The sequence below is a fragment of the Pristis pectinata genome, chromosome 3 (genome assembly GCF_009764475.1).
Source record: "Pristis pectinata isolate sPriPec2 chromosome 3, sPriPec2.1.pri, whole genome shotgun sequence".
Lineage (NCBI taxonomy): Eukaryota > Metazoa > Chordata > Chondrichthyes > Rhinopristiformes > Pristidae > Pristis > Pristis pectinata.
The window spans coordinates 39,020,017-39,035,323 of NC_067407.1; the positions used below are offsets into that span (position 1 = coordinate 39,020,017).

The 15,307-nt window shown below is 38.4% G+C and overlaps 1 protein-coding gene across 8 annotated transcripts in view; it reads right to left on the reverse strand.

Annotated features, from left to right (window-relative positions):
- The window catches only part of lrrc7 (leucine rich repeat containing 7), a 417,500-nt gene that overhangs the window by 208,409 nt on the left and 193,784 nt on the right, over positions 1–15,307 (reverse strand). For all 8 annotated transcript variants that reach the window (XM_052012823.1, XM_052012826.1, XM_052012824.1 and 5 more), the window contains one exon: positions 7,830–7,919. The gene's annotated coding sequence lies outside the window, so the exon portion shown is untranslated. The remainder of the gene's footprint in view (positions 1–7,829; positions 7,920–15,307) is intronic.

A 15,307-nucleotide genomic window follows, 5' to 3' on the forward strand; every position in this document is an offset into this window, starting at 1 on the left:
ATTTCATAACATTGGCACTTTCCAGGACACTAATATACTTCTCTCCTTCACAGGAGAAGGTGGCATACAATCACAATACTCACACATAGCAGCAGAGGGATGCCAATTTTTACCACGTCTATCAGCCCAGTAGCCGAGGAGAGAATGCTGATCCATATTGGAGAGGCTGCCAGAGAGTCTGAAGCCACACAGGTGCAGGGAATTTCAAAGATGTAGATGTTACATGCATGTATCCCTTACTCACTTTCTCCCCATATCACTTCCGTTTTGGATGTTTTGTCTCAGCTTGGCATTGCTGGTGGCCCGTGGCACAACATATGTGGCTTCTGTATCTAAATGTCTATGCCACCTACTTCTTCTCTAGCCAAGAATAAGATGATAAATTCTTCCTTCCTTAAATAGAGAGTGTGTGTCACCTTACAAATCAGGACAGTGAACTGAGAGATTTGGTTTATGTATGCTGCAGTTGCCTGGAATGAGGCAGTAACACAAAAAAAATCTTTGAGATCCCCTGTGACCTTTATTCCCAAGGATCAGGTATGGCATTGTAGCTGAAGCTCCATCTCCAGAAGGTAATGGAACTTATCAAACACAACCTTCAAGAACCTTGGCTTCAGGATATATTGTGCCTCCGTGAGGGATACCTACAACCTCTGCTCACTGAAGATGCTTGTAGGTTCCTCAGAATGGTGCTCTTTGCCCTCTCCTCCTTTCGTTATCTCTGCAAATATGGCTTGGTTTTCAAGCCCTCCTCCTCATCCTGCCTCTCAAACCGGAGGCCTCGAGGAGAACGGCATCAAAGGCAGAATCTTCTACTGGAAGGGTTCTGGTCTATCTCAGCATCAAACAGCCTACCTTCTAAATTACTTGAACAGTAGTCTTGTTCTTGAAATGGCAAGACTGTCGTATGAGGAGACGTTAGGCTGACAAAGGTCCTATTCACTGGAGCTGAGAAGGATGTGAGGGGGTCTCATTGAAAAATATATAATTCTGACAGATCTAGATTAACTGGATTGCAGGAAAGATATTTTCCTCGGCTGGGGAGTCCAGAATGAGCAGTCTCAAATATACAGCAAGATATTTAAGACCGAGATGAGGAGAGGTTTCTTCAACCTGTGGAATTCTCTGCTGGGATGGTGAAGGACAAGTCACTGAATATATTTAAGGAGATGATAGAGTTCTAGACACAAAAAGCATCATGTCGTATAGAATGCTGTGAGAACATTGTTCTGAGATAAAGAATTGACCATGATCGTATTGAATAGTGAAGCAGGCTTGAGGGCAGAATGTTCTATTTTGTATGTTTTTCTTTCTGCCCTCTCAAACGTAGTTGTCTCATTGTTGCTAATCTTTAGGTCACTATGGATCCTTTTATATAATGGAATTGGTAAATTGGGCATGGTGAAAGGGAATTGCTTAGGCAAGTTTCCTGTGCAAGGTAACTCGTTGTGTTAGCTGGTGTGTGAGATCTAATTTGGCAGGCCTACCATCAAATCAACTTTGCATGAGTATTGTAATCACCAGCTTGCCTGCTCTGTAATTTTCCATCTTGTGTACCCAACACACATAACAGTGTTATTTCAATTTTTAAAAATGTGTACTTCAACTTTAAAATAAGGTTGGGAATAGCACCATTTTAGCTATGTGGCTATTGAATGGTCAAACTTTTATGAATAAAACACTGATTTTACAATAGAGTGCTTTTCATTTTTTAAATTTAAAAACACAGTAGCCTAAATATTTGGATGCAATGCACTGTTTCTTTTCCAGAGGGAAATGAGGTTGTAAGTATTTCCTGGTCTTAATAATTATGACAAATTATAATGCAAGATTTTGTGTAAAGCACATCAAGTAAAATGAGAAATAGACTGACATATCCATTACTATAACTTTCAATATTTTACTACCCACGTGGTTGTAATAGAATGCAGTAATTGATTCAACTACATATATCGGCAGACAAGACAAAAGCAGATTCAGAATTTATGACTAGCCCAATATCCATATGCCTGGAAATTTAACCACAAAATGCTTTCATAAAGTGTTGAAATTACAACCCAAACAGAATGGAAGTATAACAGGTAGTCTTTTCACAGCCATTTTTAAGATTTTCTGCCAAAAGTGGTAAAGGATACTGAATACATCTATCTAAATGGGAGGCTAGTGAAGCTGAAAAGAAATACACCCTGTCTGTATACTTCCTGAATGCAGTGCCTCATATTCTAGCTTTGCTGTGATTCAAAAGTAGAGAGGTTTCAAAAATAAAAGCATTACAGTAGATCACAGAAGAGACTGCACTAGGGAAAAAGGTAGATTTGAAAATAAACTAACCATTCTTTCTACTGAACAATGTAGTATTCTTCTCCTTCAAAGTTAGTATGATCATGAGTGTAGATTGCTACTCATGGGAGTCTGCCCATATCATGTAAGTAAGCTCACAATGAGCTGAGCAAGTGAAAAGGTTACATGTAATTTCAGGAGCCCTATAGCGAAGAATTTCATCTATAATTCTGGGCTAACCAAGAACTATGATTCCGACTATGATAAAAAGTCCATTTACATACTTTGTACCCAGTTAACATCTTTTCTTTTGTCTGGAAGTATGTAAATCAAGTCAAAATCCATCATCACATTAGATCGTCATCCACTGCTCTTCCAGACTCCACTCTTCTCCAAACCATGTTTACCAAATACTTTATCCTGAAGACAACTGGCAGCGAGTTTAATCCTACAGTGAGTTACATTAGACAAGGGCCACCTCCACCACATTTCTCTCAGCAAGTTATAAACAATTTACAATAATAAGCTCAACTCTATCACTGTCAGATTGCTCATAACACTTGCAGAGATATTGTAAATGTGAAACAACCCTAAAGCAATTGTTGTTGGCAACACAGACTATATAAATTATAATGCAAGATTTTGTGTAAAGCACATCAAGTAAAATGAGAAATCGACTAACATATCATTTACTATAACTTTCAATATTTTACAACCCATGTGGGTTGTAATAAAATGCAGTAATTGATTCAACTACATATATAAGCAGACAATACAGAAGTAGATTCAGGAACTTATGACTATCCCAAAATCCACGTGCTTAGGTATTCAACCACAAAATGCCTTAATATATAGTAAAAGATCACTCCCCTCTCCCGACTCCCAGAATGAAATGCAAGCATGCTTTACCCAACATGAACCACCCTTGTATTCCTGACTTAATTTCTACATCAGAAGCACAAGATGATATCATTCCATCATCCCCTTAGGCAGATCCTCTGGATTGAGAATGACTTGCTTTTAGTCCAGTTCAGTAGATTCCAAGGTGACTGAGATTTCAATGTGGGATTTGCAGACTCTGCCTCGGGTGGGATAGGTGCTTGATGGGCCACATGGCTAGGTAGTATGGGAGGTGATGTGCTCTTCTCACAATTTTTTCATGGTTTCTATATGCTCCCAATGAAGATACTTGAGACTCTCAGTGCCACCTGGAACCATTTTGAGTTGTTGTGGGCCAGTGATTCTCACGAGTCAATGGAGATGTTACTTTTAAAAAAAGAGGCTGAGAACAACCTTGAACAGTTTTTTCTGTTCTCCTGGTAATCCCTCACCATGACAGAACCCAGTGTGGAGTGATTGTTTCAGGAGTCAGGGGTCAGACATGTAAACAATGTGGCCTGCCCATTGGAACTGGGTGGTATATTAAGTCGCAAGGCTGTAACATTGGTCTGGGAGACAACACTAACTTTGGTTCAAATGCACTGCATTTGGAGCATTTTACAGAGGGAGTGTTGATGGTGCCTCTCCAGTTCCTTGAAGTGCCTGCTGCAGGTAGTCTATGTCTCCGAAGCTTACAGGAAGATTGGGACCATTGCTGCCCAGTAAATCATGAGCATTAGGTTGGGTCTGAGGTCCTGATCTTTGAACACTCTTTTCCTTAAATGGTTAAAGACTGCACTGGTGATTCATTCCCTGTGCATTGTGGGGGAACTTGAAATATGTTATACAAGCATCAGTTATGAATGGAGACTCCAGGAAAAACCAGTTCTTTCCAACATTACACTCGACTTGGATTCCTATGAGGCAAGTCCCATATTCACCATTAAATATTCTAGTTCCACAACTACTCCTCAATTAATATGCTGAGACTTGATGAAGGCTGCAATCATCAACCTCCTGTCCTTAATCTTGAAAGGTGTTTATAAAAATCACAAAGAAACAGAGGTCCCAGAACAGATCCTGCAGGAAACCACTGGTCACTGACCTCCAGGCAGAATGCTGCCTGACCTGCTGAGTTCCTCCAGCACTTTTTTGTGTCACCAGCTGAGTACAATTCTTTGCTTGCCCAATCCCTCTAAATTGTCATTTCAGCAGAGGTCACCAGATAATGATCAGCAGGCACTCACACTGGAGCACTGGGTATGAGGATAGCATGACATACTTTACTTACTATTTTAAAGGTCTAATTGAAAAAATGATTGTTATGTGGTTGATAGTTTTAACCATACCCGGAGTTTCTGATTAGGACTAACAGTGTAATTAAGATCAACATTACATGTGGTTATCAGAGTATCATTACACTTTTTGGATTGCACATGCAGCATCTAATTAAGTGAAACTAGATGCAAAAAATTCTGTAACATGAAACGTCGGGAGTACAACAATTAGCTGACTGGGATATTGCATCAACCAATATGTATTCCCTTCTCTACTCAGCAGTCCTTTCAGTACCGACCACCGCAGTCTTCAATTCCCTTATTAATATTTGTCTTCCAATATTTTTCTTCTTAGCGCTGTTACTGCTTTACTGCTGTATTCAGCAGTTGACAGGGAAAAATCGATAACAGCTTTCTGTGGGTTGTTTTATGTGGCTTCTTAAATAAGATGACATATCAATATAGCCTATTTTGTACAGTAAGGGTAAAGGGTTGCTAGAATTATTCTGAAGCAATTTAATTTTAAAATATGGTCACTTTCAAGACATCTCTGCAAAACTACATTACAGAAAATGTAGAGGTTGTGCCAGTTCAAAGCAGTTTAGATAATTAAATATGGGAAAGAGTTGTGGGAAAAAGTTGCAGCTGCAATTAATACCAAGCAAAGTAAAATAAGTCCTCAGTATTAAACTCAGATGAAGAACAGAATACTTCAGCCATTAGTTGCTAATAAGGATTTTTTTCCCCCCCCGCAAAGACAACACATTTCATACCATACTGCTCCTTAGTAAGATCCTGACCTTTTTCACCAGCCTGCTCCTCTACAAATGTTGAAGAGATTTCCCCCAGTTAGTATACACCACCCGAATACAATTAATGCTAATTGATACATACAAGTACAATTAACACTCAGTTTTAATGTTTTACATATTGCTATTTGACCACTTTATTAGTTTTCTGTAATTAATGCTGGTATCATTTCATTACAACAATCTTAATGTCATATCTCCCATTATCAGCAGCCAAAATTCTAGGAACTGATAACACACTCTCTCGTTAATCTAGGATGTTGTCAGTGAAACAAGCTTTTATTGAGTAGATTAATGCAGTGGAAATAGTTGGTCAGTTAAACTATACCTGAAAGAGTGCTTGCTGTGTGAATGTGAGAGAGAGAGAGAGCAAGAGAGCGAGAGAAGATTACAGCAATTTAGCTAAGAGTGAGCACCTGCAAGAAATTCAATCTGAGCTTTTTGAGTAACATTCATTGAATGATGGCATGACACTAGGGAGCCTGACAATGCTATTTTCCAAAAACATCATTAGGGAGATATGCAATGATGTTTTAATGGTGAGAAATGATACATATGAATTTCCAGGCCTTTGATACAGTTGGATTGTCAATAACCCTCAACTAATTTACTAATGCCCTTAAAGGAAAGAAACCTGTTATCCTTACCTGGTTGGTTACATGCAGCTCCAATGTCACACCAAAATGGATGATGTTTATCCATCTCCTAAAAAGGTCTATGGATTACATCAAAGCACTAACGGCAGGAAAAGAAGGCAGTCCATTATAACCTTCTCAGTGCAACCAACAATGTATAACAAATGCTAACCTTATCAATGATGACTACAGCTTGAGAATAAATGTGCTTTCATAATTTCTTGAGCTATTAATGAACACAGTTTCACATGCATCTCTTTGGGAGACAGGAACATGGAAACAGTGAACTGAGCCAAAATCTGAAGCACTCAGAGAGCAATCTATGTGAAGTTACCTGTCTTTCTTATGGTGCTTTTAATACTGCAGCAGCAAAATTTAGAGTACTTCTTGTTTTTAAGAGTGGAGCAGGTCAGTAAGTATACTGTCTGGAAAAACTGATGTCCATGCACATACATTTAGAAACAATTATGGTCCCAATTAAGTTATAATGGTTGGTAAGAAAGCATTCCTGAAAACTTTAAATGTTAGTTTTCAGAAAATAGGTTACATGATTTTTCATTACATTTTGATGGCAGGATTGTGTGGAACCTTCTGGTCCAGTTTCAAATCCAAAGATCAAATGCAAACTCACTTCTGTTGGAATTCTAAGAGCTGATTTTATAAATGCACACTACCAGCAGTGTGGTTTCTGTTTGAAATTTGTTCTGCAAATTCATTAGTGTCTTCTTTGGTCTCTTCAGTGATAGTCACCCCACAATATACAGTCTGAAATCGACTGTAAATTTTTTGAAATCAGAAGTGCAGTTCCTAAGTCCAAATCATTAATATAAATTGTGTTCAACAGTTCCAGCACCGATCCTCTGGGAGCACCACATCCCACCCTTCTGTACACTGAATAGGTATCCTTTGTCTCAGTGCTTTCTGTCCTGAAGCCAGGAAGCTATTCATTCTGCTTGGAACAAAAACTCTGCAAAAGCTGGAAATCTGAAATAAAAAGAGAATGTTGGAGGTACTCAATAGGTCAGGCAGTATCTGTGGAGGGAGAAACAGATAAAATAGATATGTCTAATTACACCTCTGATAATTTTCCCTTCATTTCCAAAAATGAGTGGGTATAATCTGTCTGGATGAGGGGTATAATCCATTGACAGTTCAACTCCATTTGGTAATGAGCAGTCAGATTTAGGAAAAGGGAGAATGTTTCTGGAGTGCCTTTTGCATGAGGCAAAATATAAAAACCCTTTTTTCTGTACTATTATTGCAAATGAGGAGAGAGCAAGATACAGTTTATGTTGCAAATCCATTCATAAAGCCATCTAAAAGCAGGATAAGTCAATGTCATTCATCCACTCTTATATGGTGTTTGGTCTCTGCCATGACTCACCATTATTAATCCTGTAGCATTTGTGCTACAATGATAGCCCTAAAATTTCAATACACACAAAATATCTAGTCTTTTGTCAGATTGTTTCCAGTTTATCATGACATGTGCTAACTTATTTACTGTTACCTTGCACTGTGGGTGTGCTCCACTAGTACAGAGGCCAGATAACCTCAAGAGTAATTTCACAAGGAGCCTTAAAATTCTCAAGGCAACAGATATTTATCTAATCAAACCTGAATTTGACCGTTACCAGAAATCAAAGGACAAAGTTTAAATCCAATTCACTGAAATGTTCGAAGTTAATCTGCTTAATTTTGTAATAAAAAGTGAATAGCTGGTCAAACAGCAACTGAGTTTTTAACCATTTTCATACACCACACATTTATGTAGGCTAAAAGGTGCTACGGAAACTTACATTTTATATAAGATTCATATAACTGCACAGTCACACAAGTAGTTTTAGGGCATTCTTGGCATGAGATCAATTTAAGGTTTTGACTTCTTTTCATATCTATCACAAAATGCATAAATGCTAAATTACACATCAATTTTTTTAAACCCTTACCGCACGACGGATGAGGTTACTCGTCGGGTGCACTCTTCTTCCCAGGACTATTGCCAAGTACACTCAGCCATGGGCAATCTGGTTTCAAAGCTGAAAAATGTATCAAAAACCGACTGTCAAACTTCAGATCCTTGCCATATGCTTGAATGCCCTGAAACATCTCCAATACACCCTAAGTGAGATAATCTTCACTGCACCAAAATACGGTGAGGTAGGGGGGCACAAAAATGATTCAGCAGGCAATCACTTGTGTCCCTTACAACATGATAACCATTCAAGTTTGGCTTTCAAGGTTATTGACACTCAACTCTGAATGGTTCACTATCTATCATGACAAATCATGAATACTTTATGAGATAGACTGAACGTTTGCTTAACCAAAGGATACACAAAGACTGTAAAACATTTACTAACATGAGATGAAAAACTAATTCATAAGTTATTTATAAAGCTGTTGAAAATACTACCAAATGCTAAACATCACAGAATAAATAATTGCCAAATATATTTGGGTGCTGAAGACTGTGGCAATGTATTTGTATTCAGTGTTTTTAAGTTCTTGGCCTGTAGTTCAACTGTCACAATCAAAAATAATTTTAACTATTACCTCTGAAAAAGATAAGATGTTTTTATGATTTTTTATTAGTTAATTCAAGACCAATCAGCTGTCACTTTCACTGATGCTGGAGAGTACTACAAAATCTTTAGTCTCCTGCCTCAGTATCATATGTGCTCCTCTAATACTGAATATAGTTAATAACTCTTGGCCAGTACTCCCAAGGGTGGAGAAATTCCTTACTGGGGACTTCTAAAAATTAATCTAAATTAACTTTAAATCAATTTTAATGCTCAGGGGATTAGAATTACCTGTAAAGTTCATAATATGATGATTGTGGCTGAATTCCACTTTAAGGACTCTTTCTAATGTAAATAGAGCATATTTTGCTGATTCTTGCTGAGTATCCTTTTTTGAGTCCAAGATCTATTGCAGCATTCTTCCTATTACAATGACTCAGATCACTAGACTGCGCAGACTAGGGATTAAACCTTGAACCTTGCTAATTTATTGCAAAAATTCCAGACTATATGATCTTGCATTTTCGCAGCACAAGAGCAAAATGTTTCTGTTAATTTCTTAAGAAATTATGTAATTTCACAGAAACATATAAATATAATGACCAGAAATTTTGACTTTGCATTCTCCAGTCTGCAAGTTCCTCCTTATTAAAATAAAGGGAAATAAATCTGCAATCTAAAGATTCTGATTTGCAAGGTTCTGACCACAGTGTATATTTTGGTTCTATACTTTATATTTTTTCTCATTCTCTCCTGAAACTGTTAATTCATAACGGAATAAGATTTCTAATGCATCAGCAGTCTTCCATTATTGATCCTTCTTTATATTTTAGGAATTGTTGGCAAGATAAAACACCATGAGCAGCGTCAAAGCCATCTTGCAATCAATCAGCCTTCCATCAGTTGTTATTGAAATTTGATTTGAAGTAGAAATTCTTGCTGACTATCCCTTCTCTTGTCCAAGATCTATTACGGCATTCTTCCTATTACCCTGACTTAGATCACTACATTCCACAGAGCAGGGATTAAACCTCAAACCTTTCTAATTTATTGCTAAAATTTCAAATCATACAACTGGGAATAAACCAGGGTTATTGTACATTGTAAATTTGTATATTAGGTCATATACCCAATTATACCATAAACCTATATATCTGAAATAACTCAACTAAGTGCTAACTTTCATTATATATTCGCTTAGATACTGGACTGTACATTTTGGGCTGTATGGTCCAATGGAGTCTTGGTAGAAACTGCAAATATTTTCTGGATGTTCTTAGTGGGGAAAGGGGGGTGGGGGAGGCAGAGAGATAATGTATAGGCAAATAGACATTGACGCCTGTCTGCTATCATTTGGACTGTCTCATATCAATCCAACAGTGCCTCCAATGTGATTCTCTCAGTTCTTGTGTTGAAAGATGGCAGCTGCTATCCATGATTCAGACACTATCAATGCGATTTATTTCATCTGGACTTATAAGTAGTGGAAGTCCAGATAGGAGGAGGAAAGGGAAGAATGTGACTGGGCTCCTGCTAGCAGCTATTCTTCCAAGAGAGGGTCCCTGGGGGAGAATTTCATTTTCTGGACAGTGGCAGGAAAGGAAAAAAAATGAGTGGCCCAAGTCCAAAGGACTATCAATCAAGAGTGGTAGATTGGAGAAGGAAAAGGTTGCCTTGACTGCCCTCGGTTCAGGATTTCCCAGGCTGCCAGCAAAAACCAAGGAGCAGCCAGAGTCCAAGTGCATTTAATGATAGAGATAATGTGAGGAACATAGCAGCCCAGGATGGTGAGTGAGAAGGCCTTATGGAACTGACTGTTGCTGAGTGAAAGTATCTGGCTTGGAAACTGACAGGCTAAATTTATAAGATACTTTGTTAAAGATATTTAGGGAAGAGTGAGGACAGTGCACTGAATCCCACACAAGATGTTCCTCTGATAACCTTGAGTGAGGGAGATGCTGGTTGTCAAGGCAATCCAAAGACAGAGCCTGCACTTAGGGTTGGAAATACCCCCCCTCTTGGAAGATTTTGTGCAGCAGCATGGTGGAATACCCAGCATACCCTTTAAGGCAGATAACCTGCCAGTACTCAAAAGATCTGCCCTTCCAGAAAGCTTGCAAGAAAGTGCTGAAACAATGTAATGTTTTAAATATATAAATAAATAGGAACGTTTTAGACATTTAGTAGTATGTTAATCATTACCGTTATAAAGCAATGATTTGCTGGATTGTTAAGACAACTACAGTGGGTATTAACACGCTATAATGTTAAGGAGCAAAGCATGATGGTCAATTGTTAAAAATCATGCTAACTGCACTAAAGAACGCAATTACAACTTGCAGAGTGTAAAGGTCAGAACATGTGTTAAAGCAGTGTGGACACTTTGAAAAAGAACAGACAACCAGGAGCAGGATGTTAACTGAATACAAGAAATCTGTTGCCCAAAAACAAATATATTCTGAGAGAGAGAACAATGGGGGAACTAAAGAGTTCTATTACTGGAGCAAGAATACTTAACAAATGTGCAGTGCTTATAACCAACCTGTTAGTACCTATGGATGAGGTAGAATGATGGTACCTATGAAACAGATCCCTTAAGGTTAAAGTAATTCCTAAATTATGGAAAAACATAGCAAAATCTTACAATACTAACTGTGGCTTTAAAGTGGATAATGATGCAGATTCTCCTGGAATCTTGCTTAAAGCGAAGAAATACAAAAGACAAAAATTTTTAAAATTGGCAACTTTCTTTAGAACAAAAAATTAACAAGGCAATACAACATTTTACGGTTATTGAAAATTGGGCCTGGGTATATGGAAGTAGATATTGTAATCTTGTTGTAATTACTGGACAATAAGAAATATGATTGGGATTGGCATGCAATAGTTCAGAGTTGTTCGGGTGTGGCTCTGAGTTCCAGGGATAGTGGCTGTGGCTGAGCCAGAACAGATGTCGACAGCCACATTTGCTAAAACATAATCAAAGCAACTAATGTTACAAGTACCATGGCAACAGCATTGGAATATAGAATTTGAATCACTTACTCACATGGACAGTTTGGTTTGGTTGGGCTGAATGACCTACTTCCATATCAGAATCAGGTTTATTATCCCTGACATATGTCGTGAAATTAGTTGTTTTGTGTAAAGCAGTACAGTAAGAATGTTCAATCTATTTTATATGTATTAGTTTCCAGTCTCAATATCATTTGTGCTCTTTCTAATACTGAATATATTTAATACTTCTTGGCCAGTACTCCTGAGAGCAGAGGAATTCCTTACTGGGGATCTCTAAAAATTACAGCTAAATAACTTTTAAATTAATTTTAATGCTCAGCAGATCTAGAATCTACTATGTCACAGTTTCACTAATTTAACAATGATGTATGTCTGAATTTCCATTTTTAAGGCTTTTTAAACTCTCTTTCTAATGTAGTGGACTAGAGAAAGGATACTCAGCAAGAATTGTAAAATGTGCTCTACTTAACAATTCTTATTGAGTATCCCTCTCTCTATGTCCAAGATCTACTGCAGCATTTCCTCCTATTACTATGGACTCAGATCATCAGACTGCATGGACTAGGGTCTAAACCTTGAACCTTGCTAATTTTATTAAGAAAATTCCAAACCTATACGATCTTGCATTTTCACAGCACAAGAGCAAAATGTTTCTGTTAACTTCTTAAGAAATTAAGTAATTTCACAGAAACACAGAAATAAAATGACCAGAATTTTCAACTTTGCATTCACCTGTCTGCAATTTTCTCCTTATTAAACTATTTATATGTATGAGCACAAAGGAAGAGTATGAAGGCAAATGGATGGAATTGTCAAACCTTTATTTCTTGAAATATGGATGTTGTCATAAAATAGTGCTATACTTAACTGGCACCCAGTAAATGCATTGTTAAGGGGAGGTCAACAGAGGCTGCAGACTATCAGAACTGACATTTGCATTATTAGTCCCTTTATATTAAAAATAGCAGCAGATTAGTGGTTTTAAAATTATTACTAACGAGTCAGTACCTTATTGGGAGGAGCCGCTGGAAGAGCAACAAAGCTGCTTGCCATTGCCTCAGCTTTTGATTGGTGGGACCTACAGCCATTCATGCCACTCAGATTACTGTACTGTCCTGCAATTATCTGCTTCTAATCTACTGGGTTGAACCTGCTGGCAGAGAGCATCCTGGACTCAAATGGTGAGGTTCTGCCAGTGCCCTGTGTAATGTAATTAGATCATGTGGGTAGCTATCTGTCAAAATTGTCAAGTTATTTTTTTAATGTTTTTGAATGTTCAGGACATTCCAATAATGTAAAAGCTTTTAAAATGAAATAAATAATCAAAGTTGTTCTAAAAGTATTTTAAAATTTTAAAGAAATAAATTATATCAACTAAAATATTTAAGACAATAAAATAGTTATAAACATTCAATCAAACATAAATAATTAAAAATGCAACTGAGCTTATTCCAGTCTTTGTTTTCTACAACCATAAAATATCCATTGAAATGAATGGGTTCATGGATCCTGCACTAGGTCCACAAGAAAACCCTCCAGCAGCAGAGCATACTGACAGATTCGCAAGCTGGAATCTATCAGCAGATTCCACATTCAGATATTCAGAAAGACCTGACACCATTATTAACATCATTACATCTTGTGATATATATATCTTGAATGCTCTTCCACAAATAAAATCAATTTTTTTGTCCCCAGGTACTATTTCTCAAATCTGAACTACAGTCACCATTGCAGATGCAAGATCAGTCTGCTGGAGAGTGAGCTGGCAGAAAGCATCTGGCCCGGATGTGTCCCTGGTAAGTGGTCCTTAGATCCTGTGGAGATCAGCTTGGCAGGGGTATTTGCAGACATTCTTTAACCTCTCCCTGCTTCAATGCGAGGTTCCCACCTGCTTTAAGAAGTCCACTATCATCCTAAGAAAAACAAGGTAACGCTGCCTTAATGACTATTGCCCGGTGGCTCTGACATCCACCCATCATGAAGTGCTAGAGAGACTGGTCATTGGCACGCATTTAACTCCAGCCTCTCAGACACACCTTGATGCACTGCAATTGACCTACTGCCCGAAACAGGTCTATGGTGGACGCTATCTCCCTGGCCCTACACTCATCTCTGGAGCATCTGGGACAGTAAAGACACCTATATTAGACTATTTATTATTGACTTACAGCTCCGCATTCAATACTATAATTCCAAGCAAACTCATCTCTGAACTCTGAGACCTGGGACTCAACACCTCCCTTTGCAACCTGGATCCTTGACTTGATCAACAGACCCACAATCAGCAAGGATTGGCAGCAACAATTCCGCCACCATTATCCTCAACACCAGTGCTCTGGCCTCAGCCCCTGCTCCCTATATACTCCTAACTGTCGTGGCCAGATTCTGCTCTAACCCCATCTACAAGTTTGCAGATGATACCACCGCAGTGGGCCGTTATCTCAAATGACAGAGAGTCAGGGTACAGGAAGGAGATAGAGAGTTTAGTGACATGGTGGCATGACAGCCAACATTTCCCTCAATGTCAGCAAACCAAAAGACTTGGTCATGAGTTCAGGAAGGGGGCAGTACACATGCTCCTGTCTACATCAACAGTGCTGAGGTCGAGAGGGATGGGAGCTTCAAGTGCCAAGGTAGTGAACATCCCCAATAGCCTGGTCTGGTCCAACCATGTGGACGCCATGGCCAAGAAAGTGCACCAGCACCTCTACTTCCTCAGGATGCTGAAGAAGTTTGGCATGTCCCCTTTGACTCTCACCAATTTTTAATCGATGCACCATAGAAAGCATCCTATCGAGATACATCACGGCTTGGTATGGCAAACTGCCTCCGCCCGTGACCGCAGGAAACTGCAGAGAGTTGTAGACACAGTTCAGCACACACAGAAACCAGCCTCCCCTCCATAGACTCTGTCTATACTTCTTGCTGCCTCAGTAAAGCAACCAGCATAATCAAAGACCCCACCCACCCCAGACGTTCTCTCTTGTCCCCTCTCCCATCGAGCAGATGATACAAAAGCCTGAAAGCACGTACCACCAGGCTCAAGGACAGCTTCTATCCCGCTGTTATAAGGACTATTGAATGGCTTCCCTAGTACGATAAGATGGACACTTGACCTCAAAATCTATCTCGTTATGACCTTGCACATTATTGTCTACCTGCACTGCACTTTCTCTGTAACCATAACACTTATTCTGCATTCTGTTATTGTTTTACCTTGTACTACCTCAATGCACTGTGTCAATGAATTGATCTATATGAACAGAATGCAAGACACGTTTTTCACTGTACATGGTGCATGAGACAATAACGAACAAATTTACCAATTTTATTTGCCATTATTAGCAAAATTCTAACAAAAACATATGCAACTATCCAATTTCACAGAAATAGGTCATTCAATTCCCTCAAATCAGTTTTAATATTTTTATTAGATATGGGTGATCTGTACCTCAACTCCACTTATCTATTTCCACATCTCAACAGCAACAATTCATATTTGTGAAGCACTTATTATTTACCAAAATGTCAAAGAGCTTCCACATGATCATTATCAAACAAAATATGACACCAAGGTATACTTTTCGTGAATAGTTTGGTTCAAAGTTGTTTTTCAAGAAATGTCCTTAAAGAAGGAAAAGAAGTACACCAGTTGAGATATTTAGGAAAAAAATTCAGAAGTGAATCCCTGGCAAATAAAGGAGTGACCATCAATCTTCGGCAGCTGAAGGAGTGATAAGTATGGTAAGATCAAGAACTGCAGAGAACTCAGAGTTGTAGAACTGGAGGAGATACAGAGCTAAAATATGAAAGAGTTTTGAAAACAAAGATGAAAAAATTAAAATCTAGGTATTGCTAATCAGAAACTAAGTCAACGAGCA